The following is a 6,960-nucleotide window of genomic DNA, read 5'->3' as shown; positions in this document are numbered from 1 at the left end:
TGCGGATCCTCAGCCTTTGTCCCTGTCAAGCAATTATACATAATCAGTGTAGGAGTTCACCATCTTTTTGTGGTTTAGGCTTGTGTTTTCAATTTCCTGTAAGCATTCAGTTCTGTTCCTGGTTGTTTTAGTCATTTCGTATACAAGATCAAATGAAAAACACATTTTCTATACACAAGCATTGGTATCTTCCTATACATTTTCCACAAGCATCAACACACAACCAATTTTCGTATAAATTAAACCAAATGGAAACAAGACTAGGACATAAGTTTATCGCATCCGTCAAACTTCCCCCATTCAATTCTTCAGATTTTCTTTTTCTTCGATTCCGACCTTAAACTCAATCAGTTTCATCACAAAACACTTCAAATTTCTTAACCCCTAATTCTTAAATAAACTGGAATGAACCCAAATCCAAATCTCATAGAAAGTAAGATATTTATGTACATCATCTCAAATCTACTAACAAACCCATCTCTCTAACTCCCAAATTCCTCACAAAACACATCACCATTAACCAATTCATCCCCTTCAATGTCAACAAAAATTAGACAAATTTCTCATCACCAATGAAAAATCAACCATTCCTATCAAAATCTTCAGCTCCATCCTCCTCCCAAGTATACCCAAACATGATGTCTACCCTCCCTTACAAATGAAGAAGAAGAAGAAACAAATCAAACCCTGATATGACGAAGAAAGGAAGGGTTTTGTGATGTACATGTGAGCACAGAGAAAGGGGTTTCGAATTTCCTCCATCGATTAAGATTATCCTGTATCAAAGAATGAGCACAGAAATTGGGGTTTTAGAATCGAACTTACAGGTTTTAGGGGGGGAACTGGTCTTCTCCGAGTTCACTCGGGTGAGAGGATATGAAAATGTAGAGATTCTATTCTATTCTGTTGAAGAAGAAGTGTAATTCGACCATTAAAACAGACGAAAACATAATTTTTGAAATTGTGGATTTGAGAATAATTTTTTTCCAGAAAATGGATGCGCGCCTGTAGTTTTCTGAGCGTGAGTTTCTTAGTTGAAAAATCTGGGAGAATGGGTCTCCCTGTAGTTTTCACTAGTTGTAACCTTGTAAAAGTTCTTAAGTGATTCTTAAAATACGAATATGGGAGATGTATTTCGTATAATCAAAGACGCCAACATTTTTTCTCATATGAATGCAGTTCTTGCAAGTCTATTTGGGCTTTGCTTGTTATTTCTGGCCCAAGATTCCATTAGTTACCCTGTAACCGTATCGGGAGAAATGAAAAATGAGGCTTCTCCTTTGGCTGTGAGAGAAATAGATTGCAGTGAGTGTGTGAGTTAGATTTTTGAGAGAAATTTTGGGTGTTACCTTGTAATCTTGTTTCATCTTAATGGAATTATTTCGTGGTCTTCACAGTGGATATAGATCAAACTACTAAAATCTCTTTGTTTATGTGTGCATGCTTATGCGATTAACTTCATTTTTATCTTGATTGTGCTTGAGCCATTTGTTATATCAAATTGGTAACAAAACTTCAGGTAGAAGCGATCTATGATGGTGGCGAAGTTTGTGATAAAGATGTTTGACGGGTGGAATGATTTTCTCCTATGGAGGCTAAAGATGATTTTTTTTTGGTGCATCAATGTTTAGTTAAAACTTTGAAAGGGAAAATACCTCTAGCAACAACAGTGGAGGATGAGGAGAGGGAGGAGCTCATCGAGAAAGTACATGTGCTAATTTTATGGGAAAAATACGGTTTAGTCCAAAATCCCATCAAAATATACTAGTTAGTCCTAACCCATTCAACTAGGTACAAATTAGTCTTTTTTATGAAAAATACACAAATAACCTTCATCTTTACAATTTAATCCAAATATTTGAAATTTAGTCCAAAGTGACTCATAATGATGTCAGCAGTTTTAAATAATAAAAAAATAAAGTAAAATAAATTTATCTTTCAAACCGTTTGTCCAAAATTCACAAATTTTATATGTTCGGAAAGCTCTTTCCGAGAGATACAAAAAGAGTACCCATATGACTATATAGTTCTCATTTTTAAAAAAATTTAGTTTACATTGGCATACAAACATGTACACATCTACAAAATACAACATGTTTACAACGGAAACTCATTACCAACACCAGCTCCAACGCTCAACCACTCTTTACCCTTCTGCTGCAAACAACTACAACACCTCAACCATTCAACTCAAATTTTTTATCCGTTTCTGTAGCTTTCCAATCTTAGTTGCACTTTTCTGCAGCAACACTACCCATCCAACAACAACATAAATTCTGCTCCTCAGTACCACCAACATCACACATTTCAGATTTCATCTTTGCTATTCCATCGGCATTTGATATTTATTCACCTGATCACCACTTTAGAGTTCTACCATCTCAATAGCACCAATTACTTAGATGCACCATTCCTTGTACTGCAAAATAGAAGCAAACCCATTCTTCCAAATTTCCCATAGCATCACCTGCAATTGCTTCATATCCAGCTGCAGCTCATCCATACCCTGTAAGTGCTCAGCCAGCAACAATACACATCACTTCTTCATTTCGTTATCATCTTAGTCACTGTAGACTCTAAATCACACAAAGTAAGTACTGTCTCCATCTCATATTCATAAAATCAACAGTTCTAACACCATTGAAATCTCAGTAACACCATCTTCACTTGTGTACAACTATGTACACAAGTGACAATTTTCCTTCTGATTGAAGTTGGACTTTCAAAAGATTCAGTAGGATTGGCAACTGCAATTGCTAGAGCATCTGTTCCATGTCAGTAATTGTAGTCATTTATTGGTGACCAAAAGCAAGGGAAGTTGGTGTAACGATGCCTACCGCCAAGCCAAACTAGTTTCAGACTGAAACACACAACTCTTTGGTAGTAATAAAATGACAGACATATTTTATTACTCATCAGTGATGCCTACCGCCAAGCCAAACTAGCTACGAATTGCAGAGATATGCCCAGCCTTAAAAATAAAATAAAGTGCACAACAATGTACACTTGAATTTCATGTTCTCTAATATGTACGCATGTAATTTTGTCACATGTGCACAAAAATGTAGACTTATATAACATGTGTACTAATATGTACAAATGTAATTTTTGTCATATGTTACTATGTAAAATGTCATATATCTGCATATAGATGAAAAACTGTTTAATAAGGATGTTTTTACCTGATTTCCCTATAAGTCACAACCCCAGGCATCTTCACAAGGATTTGATTGTATTTTGGTCTTGATGTCTGCATTCCGATCAATACAACAACACACATAAGGAACTGAATGATTCACATGCCTATGCTGTACAATTGCATATTCAGGAATGTAATGGCAACCAACTTCCGTATTACATTCTTGGGTTATATAACTAACAAATGACGCTTCAATATTAGCATAGTCTTGTTATTTGGGAAAGCAAGCTCACTTCTCTACTCAAACTCCAACAGTAGAAGGTTCGCATCGAAGTAGGATCAAGACATATGATTAGAGATGCAACTTACTTTCTTGTTAAGATAATATAATCAGTATATGTACAACTATGTGCACATTAAGTTGGACCCGGACTATATTTACATCAATGAGTTTCTCTAAAGAAAAAATATAAACAGAAAACAAAAAAAATGCAGAACTATGCGCAGCTTTAGAAAAAATTATGTATGTGTACAACTATGTACACATTAATAACCAACGTGTACAACTGTGTACACATTAGTAATCAACATGTGTACAACTATGTACGCATACATACTTTTATAGCAATAACGATTTAACTGGAAGACGCATCAAATTTTCAAAGAAAAACACCTCCAAGACTACCCATAAGCGAGCTTAATTAACTATATTGACTGAAAGATTGAACGAATATTTATGACGGAAGAGTACTTATACGCAATGATATAACTAAGGACCTAATTACTGCTAAACAAATACTGACAACATAAACAAAATTCTACTGTAAGCATAAACAAATTGGATCCTAAGGTAGCTGAAGTGCAAGGTCTACTTGGTATTGGTATCCCAACAAAAAAATACAAATTAGTCATGGATAGATAGAAGAACATACCCTGGATAGCGCAAGCACAAAATTTGTAGGCCAGTAGCTTATCTTATTTTCCTCAATCATTAGTGCTCAAGACTATTCAGTATAACGGATGAAACGGTAAACACCAAGGAGACCTTGTTAGTGGACTATCTGATTCCATAAATATCATTTCTTTTCTTTGCTAAGTATTTAACACTAATTAAATGTCCACGAAGAAAATCTAATTTGTTAGTGGACCATCTGATTCCATAAATACCATTCCTTTTCTTTGCTACTCAGACTATAACTAATCCTTTCAAAATGTTTTTTCTTAACTCGTTTTTAATCTCTTTTCATTTTCTTTCTTTTTTGTCCCTTTTGAGTAACAGTTGGTTATAAAGCACCCTCCAGCTAACTCATAAACCTTAACCTCTTTTCTCTCGGTTTCTCATTTTCTACCTCTGAACATGGCGAATCTCTGTTATAGCTCAATTTATATATTAAAAAATATTTTCATTATCCCAAGACACACAAAATCTTAACTAGGAACCAGGTGTTCAGTACCCCAAGCCACACATAATCTTAACGATCAATAAATGTACAATTATGTGCACCATAAAAAACGGGTGTACAACTATCTACACAGTAAGAATCAATATATATACAATTATGCACATATTGAGAATTAATATATGTATAATTATGTGCACATTGTGACATCCATTTACCATAAAGAAACAAACAGTATCACTCGACACAAACAAAATATCTACAACTTGAACGGAGAATAAAGATTTTCAAAATCCGATCATCTTTAATCATTTACTACTCAACAATATTAAACAAAAACAGTGAAACAAAAATCCTAGAAAATCTACCTCTACTATGACAAAACATATGGTTGACGGTGATGAAACAAAATGGAATAAAATGTAAGTGATTTGACCTTGCATTTCACAAGAACAATGGAGGTTGTTAAGCCCAGACTTCAATATATTTATCTCTAGCCATTACAATTCATTCACTCAAAGTAGTTGAGCTAAGCAACAAAGCCAAATCAAACTGACAAATGTGGAAGTGATGTAGATAAAAGCAACATTAATGCTAAAGAGTAAAGACCCATCTGCTGACAACGTAGGCAGTAATGAATTTCGTTAGAGCCGCATTTTACTTTACCTCCCTGCAACACATACATATCTCAACTCCAAAGTATAAACAACAGGTGCGTAATGTATTTCAACATAATCCAAGAGGCCTCTAGTTTCATCAATTACTCCTGGTGAATCTTTTGGAGGCGGACCTACAGAAAATTGTAACTGTTGTCCAGTCCTTGAAAAGTAGACACGACTTCGTGAACCAAATTCTTAAATTGGTTACAAAGGTCAAACTGCAATTCGAAAGAAATTGCAGAGAAGAAAATAAAATTTCCATTTCTTAAGTAAATGAATTACATTTACAAATGCAATTGGATTATTATTTAAAAATACTGTTATCAGGAAGTAGAGCCAATATGTTGAACCAAACATGCAACAAGAGAATTATATTTACCCATAGAAAATGTAGAGCATAAACCAATATAGCTATTAAACAAAATGAAAGACATTTCATATAAGGAAGTGGATCATTGTAAACATTTCGATAAGAAGTATCAATATGTCTAAGAGTTACACAACTGTGGGCAATCCTGAAATAATTTATGCATAATACTACTAAGAGATCAATCAGTATAAAGGAAGTTAGGGAACGTACGAGAGAGGAGATCCAAGAGTCAACAGTAAGGAAATATTGGAGGTTCCAAATTCTTCCATGTAGAGACGAGCAAGCCATCCTCCAGCAGAATGTCCAATTAAAGACACACCTACCACCTCCGTCTACAATATTTCGCTTACGATCAAAATTAAAGAACAATAAATGAAAAATTAAAAAGACAATCAAACGAATTACCTCAACCTACTATCACAATAAAGAAATTTGCATGAATTAATTATCATTAAATTAATCCGCTACAGATTCAAAAGCTTCAATTGAAATAAAAGGATCGGTCAAAGAATCCTTTAACGAAAGAAAAAATCAAACCTCAAAAGTTAAAATACGATGAAACAACAACAATATTGGAGATGAGGAACGAAAGATATGAGAATAAAATGAAAATATGCAAGAAGAAATTATGAAAACGATTCGAAATTCCGTCTTTTCTCACTTAAAAATCTTGGATCTGAAAATGTTTTCTGAAAAACATGTTTTCGGAACCAACAACCACACCACCACTTGTTAAGCATCCACGGTAGCCAAAATCACAATCACCGTCTTCAGCGGATCTAAACGAGGAAAAAAGATGAGGTTTTCTCGATGGATGAAAAGTAGAAACATATGTGGGAAGATTGGAAGAATATTGGATTGTGTTTGATAGGAGGTTATTTTAGTCATAGTAAAACTTAAATTTGGACTGAATCGTTAGGATTTGGACTAACTCGTTTAGATATTGGAAGATTTGGACCCCCTAGTACTAGGCTTGAAAGGATAGGACTAGAGTGTCTAAAGCCCAACTAATTTGGAATTAAACGTCAATTTCTACTAATTTTATTGGGTTTGAGCAACGAGGTCTTGTAATAAGTAGCGAATGAAACGTCACGGCATGGACTATGAAACACGCTGGCAAAGTGGTATACGACCAAACCTCGTACTGTTTACTTTTATTTTAATAAGGAATTTATTAGGAAATAGACTATGGCTTAGTTTGGTAGTGCTGCGGCTTTTATAAAAGCACTTTTCTCCTGTGCGTTGCTGTGAGAAAAAAACAATTAGACGTTTGATAAAATATTAATTAAAGTTAAAGCTGATTAAAAAAGCAATCAAAGTGTGTTTGGTAAAATATCAGATTCAACCATTGTTGTTGTGTCAAATGACAAAAACAGACATATCTCTGAAAAT

The 6,960-nt window shown here is 34.3% G+C and overlaps 1 long non-coding RNA gene across 5 annotated transcripts; it reads right to left on the bottom strand.

Moving 5' to 3' along the window:
* Positions 1-2,008: 2,008 nt before the first annotated feature.
* LOC113349311 lies at positions 2,009-6,403 on the bottom strand. 5 transcript variants are annotated; one of them, XR_003360074.1, is made up of 4 exons: positions 6,230-6,403; positions 5,779-5,900; positions 3,183-5,416; positions 2,009-2,765 (listed from the first exon to the last, which is right to left on the bottom strand). It is a non-coding gene; the product is annotated as an uncharacterized LOC113349311 (long non-coding RNA). The 5 variants fall into 5 exon arrangements; XR_003360073.1 differs by having other exon boundaries at positions 3,183-5,900; XR_003360076.1 differs by lacking the exon at positions 6,230-6,403 and adding an exon at positions 6,106-6,216 and having other exon boundaries at positions 3,183-5,900.
* Between the last annotated feature and the right edge of the window lie 557 nt (positions 6,404-6,960).

The sequence above is a fragment of the Papaver somniferum genome, chromosome 2, assembly GCF_003573695.1.
Source record: "Papaver somniferum cultivar HN1 chromosome 2, ASM357369v1, whole genome shotgun sequence".
In the NCBI taxonomy this organism is placed as follows: domain Eukaryota; kingdom Viridiplantae; phylum Streptophyta; class Magnoliopsida; order Ranunculales; family Papaveraceae; genus Papaver; species Papaver somniferum.
Note: the sequence above shows the minus strand (reverse complement) of the source record. Positions and strands in the feature narration are given on the sequence as shown.